The sequence below is a fragment of the Mastigoproctus giganteus genome, chromosome 7 (assembly GCF_048544385.1).
Source record: "Mastigoproctus giganteus isolate SK-2022 chromosome 7, ASM4854438v1, whole genome shotgun sequence".
Classification (NCBI taxonomy): Eukaryota; Metazoa; Arthropoda; class Arachnida; order Uropygi; family Thelyphonidae; genus Mastigoproctus; species Mastigoproctus giganteus.
In genome coordinates this window covers 84,816,273-84,830,669 of record NC_143581.1, presented here as the reverse complement: position 1 = coordinate 84,830,669, position 14,397 = coordinate 84,816,273, and positions in this window count along the sequence as shown.

Sequence of the window (14,397 nt, the reverse complement as noted above, 5' to 3'; positions counted from 1 at the left end):
TTCCCACCAGCAGATCTGCATCAACTGATATGTACCCAAAACAACCTCGAAGCCTTCCAGACCTTTGCAGCTGAGGTATTTGCCTGGAGGAGGACACTGATCGTCAGTCACCGACGTGGAAATGCCGATCATTAACAATTCCACTGCCAACTGAAAGTCACCCCTTCTACTGACTATTTTTTTTTTTTTTTTTTTTTTTCCTAACCTCCGTTCTGCATTGTTTCTGGGTCCTTCCCTGGAACTAGGAGCAGCTTTGGCTCACCTTTTCTTCTTTCCCACTATGTGCAGGATAGATAACCACTCTCCCATTTTTTTTTTTTTTTTTTTTTTTCATTCTCTCTCTGCTGGCACCCGATTTACATCTTTCTCTTCACTGTAGCCAGGGTGTGGGATTAAAATTATTTATTTATTCCTTAATTATTTTTATTTTTTATTTATTTTTATTTTATTATTATTTTTATTTATTCTTTTTTATTTTTCCTCAAACCTGCGTTCTGCACTGTTTCCGGGTCCTGCCCTGGAACTAGGAGCAGCCTTGGCTCACCTTTTCTTCTTTCTCCCTCTGTGCAGGATAGATAACCACTCGCACATTTTTTTTTTTTTTTTTTCCCTCTTACTCTCTCTCTCTCTGCTGGCACCCCTACTTACATCTTCCTCTTCACTGTGGGATTAAAATTAATTATTCTGTAATTATTATTATTTATTTATTTATTTTTAATTTTTTTTATTTATTTTATTATTATTTTATTATTTATTTTTTTTCATTTACTTAGCTTCATATTTTTTTTTTTTTTTTTTACTCGTGTTCTGTTCTGACAACTGGGATGTGAACTATCATTGGTGCCAGACAGCTCTCCCTTTTTTTTTTTTTTTTTTTTTTCTTCACAGGGAATTTATTTTATTTATTTTTTTATTTTTTATTTTTTATTATTATTATTTATTTATTTTATTATTATTATTATTTTTTTTTATTTTTATTTATTTATTTATTTTTATTTATTTATTTTTTTTTTTATTATTATTTTTTTTTTTTATTTATTTTTTTTTTTTATTTTTATTTATTTATTATTATTATTTTTTTTTTTTTTTTTTTTTTTTTGCACCACGGGAAATACATTTTGTTTCTGTTTTTAGTTTATTTAATTTTTATTTTAATTATTTATTTTTTTTCCCCCTCTCTGGAGTGGGCCCCCAGAGAAATCTGGCCCACCTTTTGGCAACATCAGGTGGTTCAGAGTCTCGTATCGAGACAGTACGTGCTCCATTGGGACTGGCCCACCTTTCCGTGGTGTGGACGAGTACCCAGAATCATCTATCCAGGTGATTGATGCTTCTGGGTAGCCAAGAGGTCAGAACAGAACAACAGAACACACACACAATACACACAAACCGACGTCACACATATCTGGCCCATTTGTAGTGATACTGTTCTTCACAGAGATACGAGGCGGAGTTGAACTCGCGTTCTAGGAGCCGCCCTTTACAAAAACACATGTCCACATGTCCACATGCACACAGTTCTCTGTTTTTAGAAAGTCATCTCAAGTGAAGGAAAGCAGAGAGAACAAAAAATATCTGAAGATTTCTAAGTTCTGATATTGAAATCTAATCCTAAATTAAGTATTCCATCTCATGTTTACAGTCCAATTCTCTCCGGTGGTGGAAATTGGAACTAATTTTTTTTCTTCTAGAAATCGCTTCCCCATACCCTAAACAACATACCCACCGTTTTTCATCGCGCTATTCCCTCAGGGGTCTGTTCTGGGGCCTCTCGTGTGGAAGATGATTTTCGATTAATTCCTGGCTATGGATCTTGGTGACATCAGCGCCCAGGCTTTTACTGATGACTTAATTTTGATCATCGCTGAGGCAGCAGGGCCCAACTCTAAACCAAGACAAACCAGGCATTGAGTATCTTACAAGACTGGGCACAAACATACATCTTAAAAATCTCACCAACCAAAACGTCTTCCAATTTACTTAAGGGTACCCTCAACCTGCAGAGACCACCGCAGATAGAAGTTAATAGTACAACTGTCAAACTGGTAAACCAGCTAAAATATCTTGGCGTCATCTTGAATCCTAATCCATCATTTCAAAACCACTTGAAGCACATAAGAACAAACATTAAGAATTACTCTGCACTGGTTGCCAGAATCACAAGACGGGATTGGGGACTCAACAAGTGCACCCTGTCACTCTATTATGAGACTACATTTCTAACTGCAATAACTTACGCTGCTCCTGTTTGGTTCCGTAAAGCTGCAACCGCAGTAAACCAAAGAATATTGGACACAATCCAACGGTTGATACTACTCACCATCACCGGTGCCTGCCGTACAACCAGTACACACGCACTTCAGGTCCTTGTTTGTTGCCCTCCCTATGGACCTTGAGATAATCCACTGCGGTGTGGCCTATTACATTGCCAAGGGATTGCCCTGCACCTTTTTGAATTTCACCATTGACCCAATAGTGAATGAGAAGGCAGAGAAAACTAGACTCCAAAGGCATCTACAGCAGGCATGGCAGATTCGATGAATTTCATCAACAAAATGCGAAATCACAAAAACGTTTTTGCTTAGTATTGACATGGTGTATCCAAAGCCCCCCCCCAACTTGGTTCCATTCCAGACTATTCACAACTTACCTACTGACCGGCCACGGATCCTTCAACGCAAAATTATCCAACTTTCGCATCCCCGAGGACACATGACACATGCGGAATGCAGAATCCAGGCACCACATTATATTTGAGGACACATGCTACACATGCGGAATGCAGAGACCAGGCACCAGATTATGTTTGACTGTATCCATTATGAGGACATTCCCTGCGAGTTAATGACAACAATCACTTACCGTGGAATCTGAAATCAAATTTCCTCAACTCACCAGAAGATTACAAGGCTTTTACTAAGTTTTACTAAGTATCTGCACTTAGTAAAATTTCCTAATACCTAATTCTCCTGGTGGGTCCCTCTAGTGACTCAATGGCTAAATGGTTAGAAGAACAACATAACACGACACTACACAACGCTAACACACATTACACTTTTTAAACCTCTGGCCTTCACAGAGTTCTGTGATACCCAAACACAATGCGGAGATGGGAGAAACACTTGGGGTCCTTAGACCTTGAACACTTTAAACTTTACTTAACCGTTTTGACACTAGGATCTCCTGAAAAGGAAAACTTATTTTATAACCCCCCCTCAGTATATATACCGGGTAACCACGAATAAAAAGTGGATACACACGAATAAAAAGTAATAATAATAATAATAATAATAATAATAATATTATCATTATTATTATTATTATTAGCCATATGGTACAAGGAAGCCTGAACTTATGCTGCACCAGCCAAAAAAAAAAAAAAAAAAAAAATCCGAGTTACCCCTGAGAAAGAAAGAGAGAGAGAGAGAGAGACAGAGAGAGAGAGAGAGAGAGAGAGAGAGAGAGAGAGAGAGAGAGAGAGAGAGAGAAGTACAAAGGAATCACCAAGAAAGAGAAGAATGATGATATCCAGCTCAGGACCCTGGGTTTACCAAGCCCATACTCACCAGATGTGAGCCCCATATATATATATATATACTTGTGACTACTACTTTGGTACTACTTGTGAGCATCAGGTTTGTAGTAACCCCCAACCAACGCGCTAGTTATATAAAAATCTAGCCCTGGTATGGATAGGCTATCAATAACAGTATTTATTAGTTGGTATGAAAAGACTAGTACCCACCAAGTTGAATTCTCTGAAGGCCTCTCATTTAGAATTCACCGTTGATAACATCATCAGTTAATCCCACTGTATAGAATTTAAAAACGCTCTGAGACCCCTGCAGTCACCTTTACGAAAGCGAAACCCTTCCCCTTACCCCTGATGGTAGTTACATCTTTAAGTAAATTCCACATCAGTACGCTGTGATCACTACCACTCTGTCAGTGGTAGTGACCACAGTTCCTTTCTCGGCAGATTCTTAATGCATGGATAATCACTGCTAATAATCAGATCAAGAATTTTGCTCTCTCTCTGGTTCCCTCTTAGACATGTTGCTGAAGAAAACTGTCATGCAATAAATCCAAAAAATCTGGCTAGTGTGCGATTGACCAACTCACAAGTTCTAGTCAGTATCTGGGACGTTAAAATCCCACATTATAGCACAATCTCATTTACTGGCCCACTCTAATTCTCTGCACAATTGCTCATTATACTCATCAGATTCATTATGCCTATTATCTACACCTACTGTCATTTTCCCTCTCCCTGCTTATGTCACACCACACTGACTCAACATTTCATTTTCTTCCAACGTCAATAGATTGCATTTCCTTAGATTTAATGTGCTTCTCAACACAGCTTAACTCCTCTTCCCTTCCCATCCTGTATATCCTTTCTCAACACATTGTACTCCTCAAATTCCAATTCTGCACTGCTTTTATCTGTGTGGCACCACGTCTCTGATATCCCAAAGATATCCGCTTTTGATGTCTTGACCAGCACTTCAACTCATCAAATTTATTAACTATACTTCTAGCATTGGTGGACATGCAAGTATACATACACCTATTCTTACTTTTGATTACTCTAACACAACTCATGTATTGTTCCATGATGACTCGCAGCAGCCTTGAAATCTCGAGCACCTTGTTTTGCAGGCTGCTGCTCATTCCACTAGGAGCAGTGCACGAAGTGTCTTTCAAGGTAATCAACTGTGAACAGAATTTTGATATTTCCATCCGTATTAACTGTAACCGGATTAGCAAGGCTTTACTGTATACACGCACCTGTTCCTACTCTTAGTTACTCTTACATAACCATTGTATTTACTTGTTTTCTTATGACTCCCAGCATTCCTGGAAATCCCCTACAAACTGCTTTGCAGGCTTCTGCTCATTTCAATAGAAGCTGTGTAAGAATCACTTTCGCCTCTGCCTGAAGCCATTGTTAATCTTTTACACTGTGTATCTGTCCAAGCCAGTAATTTTACGACCCACTTAACACTGCCTGGTCAGCATCAGCAAATATTCTTGCACCCTTTCTATTAAATGTTCCCCCATCCCTGTAGAAGCAGTCTCTCCTGTTAACAATCACAGACCACTCTGTGATTGTTAACAGGTGATTGAAAGTGTCTGCAATTCTGACCAAACAATAGGAGGGACTACTGCTTGGTCAGAATTGCAGACACTTTCAAATTTAATACTAACTCGCGACTTTTTTTTTTTTTTTTAAACATTGACCTCTACTTGTTAAGTAATTCTGCATATCTCCTACTCTTAATGTCATCAGTGTACAACTATATTAGTGTTTAGTGTAATGTTTTTTTGACAAGCGGCACCGGTGCTTTCGCACAACTCCGCATTTGAATCTCTTGTGAAGTAAGACATTACAGTACTGTCAAGGCCAGATATCATATGTTAGTGTATGTTCATGTTTGCTTAGTGTGGGTTATGTTGTTCATCTGGCCGCTTAGCCTAGGGTCTGTGGAACACCACAGACTGCTAGTTACCGTCACTGGCACTGGGAGCCGGACCAGGTATGTGGAAAGAGAACTCTGGCTGGTCGACCCTGGGGTTAGCCTGAACTTTCCAGGGAGGGCCGAAAAAAAAAATAAATATAAAAAATAAAAAATAATAATAAAATAAAATAAAATAAAATAAAAATAAATAAAAATAAAAATAAATAAATAAAAATAATAATAATAAATAATATATAAAAAAATTAATAATAAAAAAAATAATAATAAATAAATAAAAAAAAAAAATAAAAAAATATATATATAAATTTTTTTTTTGAAATAGGAGAAGGGGTGAGAGATTGAGGAGAAGAAAGAAGGTAAGCAGAAGAAAGAGGGTGAGGTAGGGTGGGCTCCACAGGGGGGGAGCCCACCCTACCTCAGGAAGAAGAGAAAAGGTTGTGAGGTCAAGTGACCCACAAAGTCAGATTGCCTAATAGCATGATCCTGCATTTGATAAGTCAAATGCCAGTCCCACTCCCAGAGGAGTATTTATATGAGTTCCTGCAAAAGTATGAAAATCAGATATTGTCATACACCTTGAAGAGAAGAGGTGCCAGCAAGTGAGTGGGTTCCACAATGGGCAAGGGGCCCAGTGTCAAGCAATTTAATCTTCTTCATCCAAGGGTGACTTGTAGGCAAAGAGCAGTGTCCCACACTGGGACTTGGATAATCTTCTCTTAGGGGATGAGAGGAGGCACATGGATTCATGAAGCTCAAGGATTGCTTGGAGTTCTTGTGTCTATTGTAGAAAAGTCCTTTTTGGGTTCGTGGGTTTGTCAGATAGCTTCGTTTGTGAACGTCGAGAGATTCCTGTTAGGTCATGACAAAGATCAATATCCTGTTTGTGTTTTCTTTGATTCCATTCAGGATATGTTCTGTGAATTGAGTTTTGGGGTCATTATAAGATGGGGGTGCGTTGAACAGTTTGCTGTAGGTGAATTTGACGCATTTCAAATACAGTCTGGGCAAAAGTGGTGAAGGCTTTGTAGTTGGTTTCGTCAATTATGTAGAGGTGTTCCTGCCCACTGGGTATATTTCCAGTTTTGGTAATTAGGAGACTTCTGGGTAAATCATAAAGAGGGCAATTATACATGAGGTGAATCCAGTCTTCATTGTCACCGCATGTGCAGAGAGGAGAATCGGTGAGACCCAGGGCATGCAGCTTGGCCCGAAAAGATCCATGACCAGTGAGGAAGAACGAGACGTGAAGGCCTGGTGAGTACCACGGAGGAGGTTTTGGTGTAGTTATCATAACTTGTGGAAGAAATCTTTTAGTTGTTTCACTTTTGGTTGTTTGCTCCCAAGATCTTTGCCAATGCCGGAAGAGCTTAGCGTAAATCTGTTTCATTTCGTTTTTTGTATCGTTAGCTAGATCGAGTGTTATATCCAGAATGGTGGTGGGAATTCCTCGCTTTATGCGGTATGCAAGGCCGCGACGAATAACCTCCAGGTCCAGAGGAAGAGTGCCTGCTAAGACCTGAGGGGCAAGATTACTGACTGTGCGGCATGCTCTAGTCACAGTGAGTAGGATATTGCGTTGAATTGTATGTAGCTTTGCTTTATTACGTGCAATGATGGCACGAGGGAACCATATGGCTGCACCATAACACACAGCTGGTAAGAAGATGGTTTTATAAAGTAGCATGAGAGTCCTCCTCTTCAAACCCCAGTCTGCTCTGCTAATTCTTAAGATCATGGCAGTATAACGACGTATTTTATTGGAGAGGTAATTAAGATGAGGTAAGAATGTTAATCGGGAGTCGAAGGTTACTCCTAGATATTTTATTTCTGTTTTGAGTTGCAATGTCTGCCCAGAGATTTTAATTTGGGGTGGTCTTCTTATGTCCAAGGATCCTTTTAGGAGGATAGTCTTCGTTTTTTTCCCCAGAGATGACTAATTTGTGGTTGTTTGTCCAATTTTGGAGGATCGTTAAGGTAGGGGAGGCAATTTGCTCAAGCTGAGTTCTAAAATCAGCTTTGATAAGGAGGATGAGGTCATCTGCATAGGCCATGCAGTCCACAGGACCCAAATCCATAAGAAGAAATTCATCTAGTATCAAGTTCCAGAAGTAGGGCCCAAGAACCAAGCCCTGTGGATACCCTCTAACAACTGGTCGGGAGGTTGTCTGAAAATTTGTTTGAACAGTTACTGAGCGGTTGAAGAGGTAGTTGACATAAGCATAGGGAAATCAAAATTGAGAGTAGGAGTGTGCTATAGGCCTAATGACTCTGATGAGTATAATAATATATTGTACAGCGAAATAGAGTGGGCGAGTAAATCAGAGAGTCTTATAATGGGGGACTTTAATTTCCCAGATATTGACTGGAATTTGTGGGTTGGTCACTCGCACACTAGCAAGGCTTTTGTGGATTTATTGGATGATTGTTTTCTACATCAGCATGTTCGTGAGGCAACAAGAGGGAGCAATACTCTTGATCTGATTATCAGTAGTGATTCTTCATGCATTAAGAACCTGCAGATAAATGAACCACTAGGTGGCAGTGATCACAGTGTGTTGAAGTGGGATTTACTCAAGGAGGTAACTACCATCAGAGGTAAAGGGAAGGGTTTTTGTTTTCGTAAAGGCGACTATGATGGTCTGAGACAGTATTTAAATTCTATACAGTGGGACCAACTGATGATGTTACCAACAGCAAACTCAAAATGGGAAGCATTCACGGAACTAATCTTGGAGGCTACCAGGCTTTACATACCAACTAAGAAATATTGTTCAAGGTTTAGGCCTAAATGGTTGTCAGATGAACTAATGAGACATGTGGCAGAGAAGAAAAATGAATGGGATACATACAAATTAATGGGTGACATGGAAGCCTATGATAGATATAAGTTGGTCTGTAACCAAGTCACAAAGGAGATTAGGCAGGCAAAGGCAGACTATGAAAAATCCTTGGCAAAGGATGCAAAGAAAAACAGAAAAGAGTTCTTTACATACTTGAACTCGAAAAGGAAAGGGATGAATCAGATTGGTCCACTGGATATTGATGGTTCAACAGTTGAGGATCCTGCTCAGGTGGCTAACAATCTAAACGAGTATTTTGCATCTACATTCACGCATGAGGAGTTATTCAGGAAGGAGAATGATGTAGGTAAAGTAAACATTGGCAGTGAGCTGGATGATTTTGTAATAACTGAGAGGAAAGTGGAGGAGAGATTGCTGAGGATAAACATAAAAAAGGCACCTGGGGTGGATGGGATCTATCCAGTTATATTAAAGGAGGCAGCAAAGGAAGTATGCAAACCCCTAGCCATAATTATGAGAGCTTCTTTGGACTCAGGGGAGGTACCCATAGACAGGAGATGTGCAAATGTAACCCCAATTCACAAAGGAGGATCAAAGGCTGACACAAGTAATTATAGACCTGTTAGTTTAACTTCTGTTCCAGGTAAATTAATGGAGGCACTGGTTAAAGAAGCACTGCAGGATCATCTAGACAAGAATTCAGTTATAGCTCAGACGCAGCATGGTTTTGTTAAGGGCAGGTCTTGCCTGACCAATTTGATTGGATACTATGATGTAGTCACAAAAGAACTGGATGCAGAGAATAACTTTGATATTATATATTTGGATCTTAGAAAGGCTTTTGATACTGTTGCACATGGAAGACTGCTGCACAAATTGGAGCAGTGTGGCATTGGAGGCAAATTGCTGCTATGGATAAGGGGATGGTTGAGTGGCAGAAGACAGAGAGTGGTAATCAATGGACACTGCTCAACGTGGACTAATGTTATTAGTGGAGTTCCTCAAGGTCCAGTGTTGGGTCCGTTGTTGTTTTCGGTGTTTATGAATGATATTGATGATGGGATATCAAGTTTAATGTCCAAGTTTCCAGATGATACAAAGGTTGGCAGGGTCGTGAAGGACAATACTGACGCTATGCTGCTGCAACAGGATCTGGAAAGGTTGAACAGATGGGCTGAGAGGTGGCAAATGAGGTTTAACATCGACAAATGTAAAGTGCTGCATATGGGAAACAGTAACCCCAGAGCAACGTATCAACTCTGCGGTACTACACTGACAGTGGTGGAGAATGAAAAGGACCTGGGGGTAATTGTGCAGGCAGATATGAAGTTCTCTGAGCAGTGCAGACGAGCTGCAAGAGTAGCTCATGGTGTCTTGTCAATGATATACAGGAATTTTTCTAGCAGGGATAAGGAGGTGATTATTCCCTTGTATAAGGCAATGGTAAGGCCACATCTTGAGTACTGTATACAGGTCTGGAGGCCTCATTTCAAGAAGGATGTAGAGCTGCTGGAACGGGTACAGAGAAGGGCAACAAGATTAGTAAATGGAACAAAGGGTTGCTCTTACGAAGAAAGGCTTAAGTTTTGCAAATTACAGAGTCTGGAGACTAGGCACCGGCGAGGTGATCTGATAGAGGTGTATAAGGCTTTGAATGGTTTGAGCATGCTCAATGCCAATGGGATTCTTCATCTTTCTCAGAATAATCACCTCAGAGGGCATAAATTCAAATTGAGGAAGGACGGATGTCGGATACATGTGCGGAAATTTGCCTTTGGCCAGCGGGTGGTTGGTTGGTGGAACCGACTTCCATCACTTGTTGTTGAAGTTGATAGCCTAAACAAATTTAAAACTCAACTGGACAGGTATTTCGAACGAACGGAGGGGTGAAATGGGAGTGGTTTTTTTTTTTTTTTTTTTTGGCTGATGCTGAATAAGCTTGCTTTCTTGCATCATATGCCTCTGCTAATGCTAATGCTAATGCTAGTTCTGGAGGCAGCAGTAGAGGTTGAGTGGAATATTGATTTGACGTAATCTCCTGACAATGCTGGGCCACCAGATGGAATCGAAGGCACCAGCAAAGTCAGTGGAGATAGCCAGTAGAATTTTTCTGTGGTTGAGTGTGCTGTGTTGAGGAGATTGTTCATAGCATCTTTTGGTGCCCTTAAAATATGATATCTGGCCTATAACGTCATCAGCGTTTGCCCCGGTCCTATTCCACCTATTCTCTTTGCCTGCTATATTTCCCATCTCCCTGATAATAGAGTTATCGATATTAACTAGCTCCTTTGGGACCAGCGCATTCTGAAGTTTGCCGCATTGTTGCCGGATGATCAAGCGCAAGCTCTGGCATTGATGTGGGCAGAAAAAAAAAAAAAAAAAAAAAAAAAAAATCAAATTATTATTTTAGGGTTGCCAATAATTGAATACATTAATCCATATTTGTGTCTGCAAAATGCGTGTGTTCTATGGTCGATTTGCCTGTATATTGAACGAAAAACACCTGTTTCTGGGGAAAAAATCTTGCTATCTACACCTGAGACCGACTAACTCAGCCAACGAGTGAAAAAAACCCATTAAAGTTCCTCGTCATCAACGGGATTCGTGTGGGCAGCTGGAACTTGATAGGTCCTCCAATGTAAGTCGTTAGAGGGTGCTTACCCTGTCCTTCAAGCTCTCATAGAGGCCCATGACAACGTTGAGTTGGAGCCTAATTTCTTCACATGTTTATGTATGCATATATCGAGCCCACATACAAAGGCATCCAACTTGGCAACATCATTTCCAGTAACAGAACCCTGCAAACATATCACAGGTTGCACATTTCTTTAGGGTGTAATGCGTTGGAAAATCGCCCCCTTTGATTATCCCATTAGCCACAGCATTCTCGCTACTTTGTGGACATTGCTTCGCTGCTCTAGTCTGGCGGGTGATTTCCGTTTAAATACGATATAATTAATTAACAATGAAAATTAATAAAAAAACAAAAATCAAATTATTCTGTTAGGGTTGCCCGTAATTAAATACATTAACCGGTATTTGTGTCTGTAAATTGCGTATGTTCTATGGTTGATTTGCCTGTTTTGCTGGACGAAAAAACCCCAGTTACTGGGGAGAAAAACCTTGCTATCTACGCCTGAGACCAACTAACTCAGCCACGGAGTGAAAAAAGCCCATTAAAGTTCCTCGCATCATCGACGGGATTCGAACCCAGGCCTTTTCCACCCGGTGTGGGGAGGACGGTGACGATACCACTGTGCTACACGCGCAGACATGAAAATTAATAAGGTTAACAAATACAATTTATTTAATGTTCTATTCTATACTTAACTATACAATACTATACTAAGCTAATGCACTAATACGTATTCCGCTGTACAGCTTACGTTATACCTTAGCTTTGAAATTCGAGATATACGATATCAAGTTACGTTATACTGTGATGATTACAAGGCTGGATTAGTTATATGCTTAGCTAAATACAAAAGGTATATGCCAAAAGAGTGATTAAAACCTTCAAAAATACTTGCTTTTTACAATTCAAACGTTACTACTCTTCTGAATTACTGGTTACCCTACAATATTGATGAATTTCAGGTGTCAGCCAAAATATCAAAGACAGATATTGTTGGGTTATTAGAGACATGGTGTTACACAGATATAAGGAATGCAGAAATGGAATTTGAGGAGTACAATGTGTACAGGAATGATGGACAGGAGAGGAAGGGAGGAGCGTTTATGCTATTAGTTAAGAAATACATAAGATCCAAGGAAGTACAGCCGGTCGACATGGCTGGACAGTGCAGTGTCGAGCCAGTTTGGTTTTACATAAGCATTGGGAAATCAAAAATGAGAGTAGGAGTGTGTTTTAGGCCTAATGACACTGATGCGACCTAAGGGCGACCCAAGTAAGTACAGACCTGATAGTTTGACTTCTGTTCCAGGGAAATTAATGGAGGCACTGGTCAAAGAAACATTTCAGAATCATCCAGGCAAGACTTCAAGTATAGCTCGGACACAGCATGGTTTTGTTAACGGGAAGTCTTCTGGATTCTGTCTGACCAATTTGATTGGATACTATGATGTGGTCAGAAAGGAACTGGATGCAGGGAATAACTTTGATATTATATATTTGGATCTTAGAAAGGCTTTTGATACTGTTGCGCATGGCAGACTGCTGCACAAATTGGAGAAGTGTGGCATTGGAGGCAAATTGCTGCTATGGATAAAGGGATGGTTAAGCGGGAGACAGTGGAGAATGGAAATCAATGGACACTGCTTTTCGAGGACGAATGTTATTAGTGGAGTCCTTCAAGGTTCAGTGTTGAGTCCATTGTTGTTTTCTCTATTTATTAATGATATTGATGATGGTATATCAGGCTTAATGTCCAAGTTTGCAGATGATACGAGGGTTGGTAGGGTTGTTAATGCCACTAATGACAGTACGCTGCTTCAACGGGATCTAGAAAATTTGAGGAGATGGACTGAATGGTGGCAACTGATGTTTAACGTTAACAAATGTAAATTATTGCTTATGGGAAGCAGTAACCCCCAGAATAACGTATCAATTCTGTTGTACTACACTGACAGTGGTAGACAATGAAAAGGACCTGGGGGTAATTTTTCAGGCAGATATGAAGTTTTCTGAGCAGTGCAGACGGGCTGCAGAGTAGCTCATGGAGTCTTGTCAATGATATACAGGAATTTTTCTAGCAGAGATAAGGAGGTGATTATTCCCTTGTATAAGGTAATGGTCAGGCCACACCTTGAGTACTGTATACAGGTCTGGAGGCCTCATTTAAGAAGGATTTAGAGCTGCTGATGCGATTGCAGAGAAGGGCAACAAGATTAGTGAATGGAACAAAGTGTTTCTCTTACGAAGAAAGGCTCAAGTTTTTCGAAATTACAGTGTCTGGAGACTAGGCATCTGCGAGGTGGTCTGATTGAGGTGAATAAAGCCTTTAATGGTTTGAGCATGCTTAATGCTGATGGGATTCTTCCTCATGCTCAGAATAATTACCTGAGAGGGCATAAATTCAATATGTGGAAAGGCAGTTGTAGGACAGATGTGCGGAATTTTGCCTTTATCGAGCGTGTGGCTGATTACTGGAACAAACTTCCAATTGTCGTTGTAGCAGTTGATAGCTTAAATAGAGTCACGGCAGAACTAGATATGAATTTGGAGCAAGTGGTTGGGTGAAATTAGAAGATTTTTTTTTTTTTTTCTGGCTGGTTCTATATAAGTTTGCTTTTTTGCATCATGTGCCTTTACTGATGCTAATGCTAATGCTAATATTCCTGCCTAAAAGACCGTTACGATAGCGGTATCAGTAGCGAGTTGAATCTTATAAAATCACTAGCGAAATTAAAAAAAAACTAACTAAGGCCCCTAAGCCTATTTAAGGTATTTGTAAAACACAATTGTTGTTTTAATAACAACAATTGTGTTTTACACTTGTTGTTTTAATACGCTAACTAACTAATCAGAAATACGATAAAATTTTATTAATGAAAACTTATCAGTTTGCTGCAACTACAGAAGTTTTTCTATTTGCTGAGACTACCCACGTGAGGGATCAAAAATTCAAGTGTAGGAAGGATGGTTTCAGATCTCTTACTCTTAATGTCATTAGTGCTGACGTGTACAACAATATCGTCCTTTGTGCCCTTTAAAAGAATATATATATGCTCTACAACGTCATCAACTTTTCCACCTGGCAGACATACCCTGGTGTTATTACACCTATCCTTTTTGCACAATATATTTCCCCTCTCCCTGACAATAGAGTTACCGACAATAACCAGCTCCTGTGGGACCAGCGCATTCTGCCCTGAAGGTTGCTATTGTGTTGCCGGATGATCAAGTGCAAGCTCTGGCATTGATGTGGGCTGTTGAGAGCTTGCTGTGTCGTTCAATGTATCCTTAGCTAAGTGCGGATGCTTGTCCTCAGCTAGCTGGTGTTCGTTTGTTGGAAGAGGCTGCTGTTGTTGTGGAAGTTAATGGGTTGAATAAAGTCATAAAGAACGAGACTAATTTTCTGGAGTGTACGAATTTCTGAACTCCTCTCCCTTTTTTGGCTGATGCTTTCTTGCCGTTGTTGTTGTAATAGTGT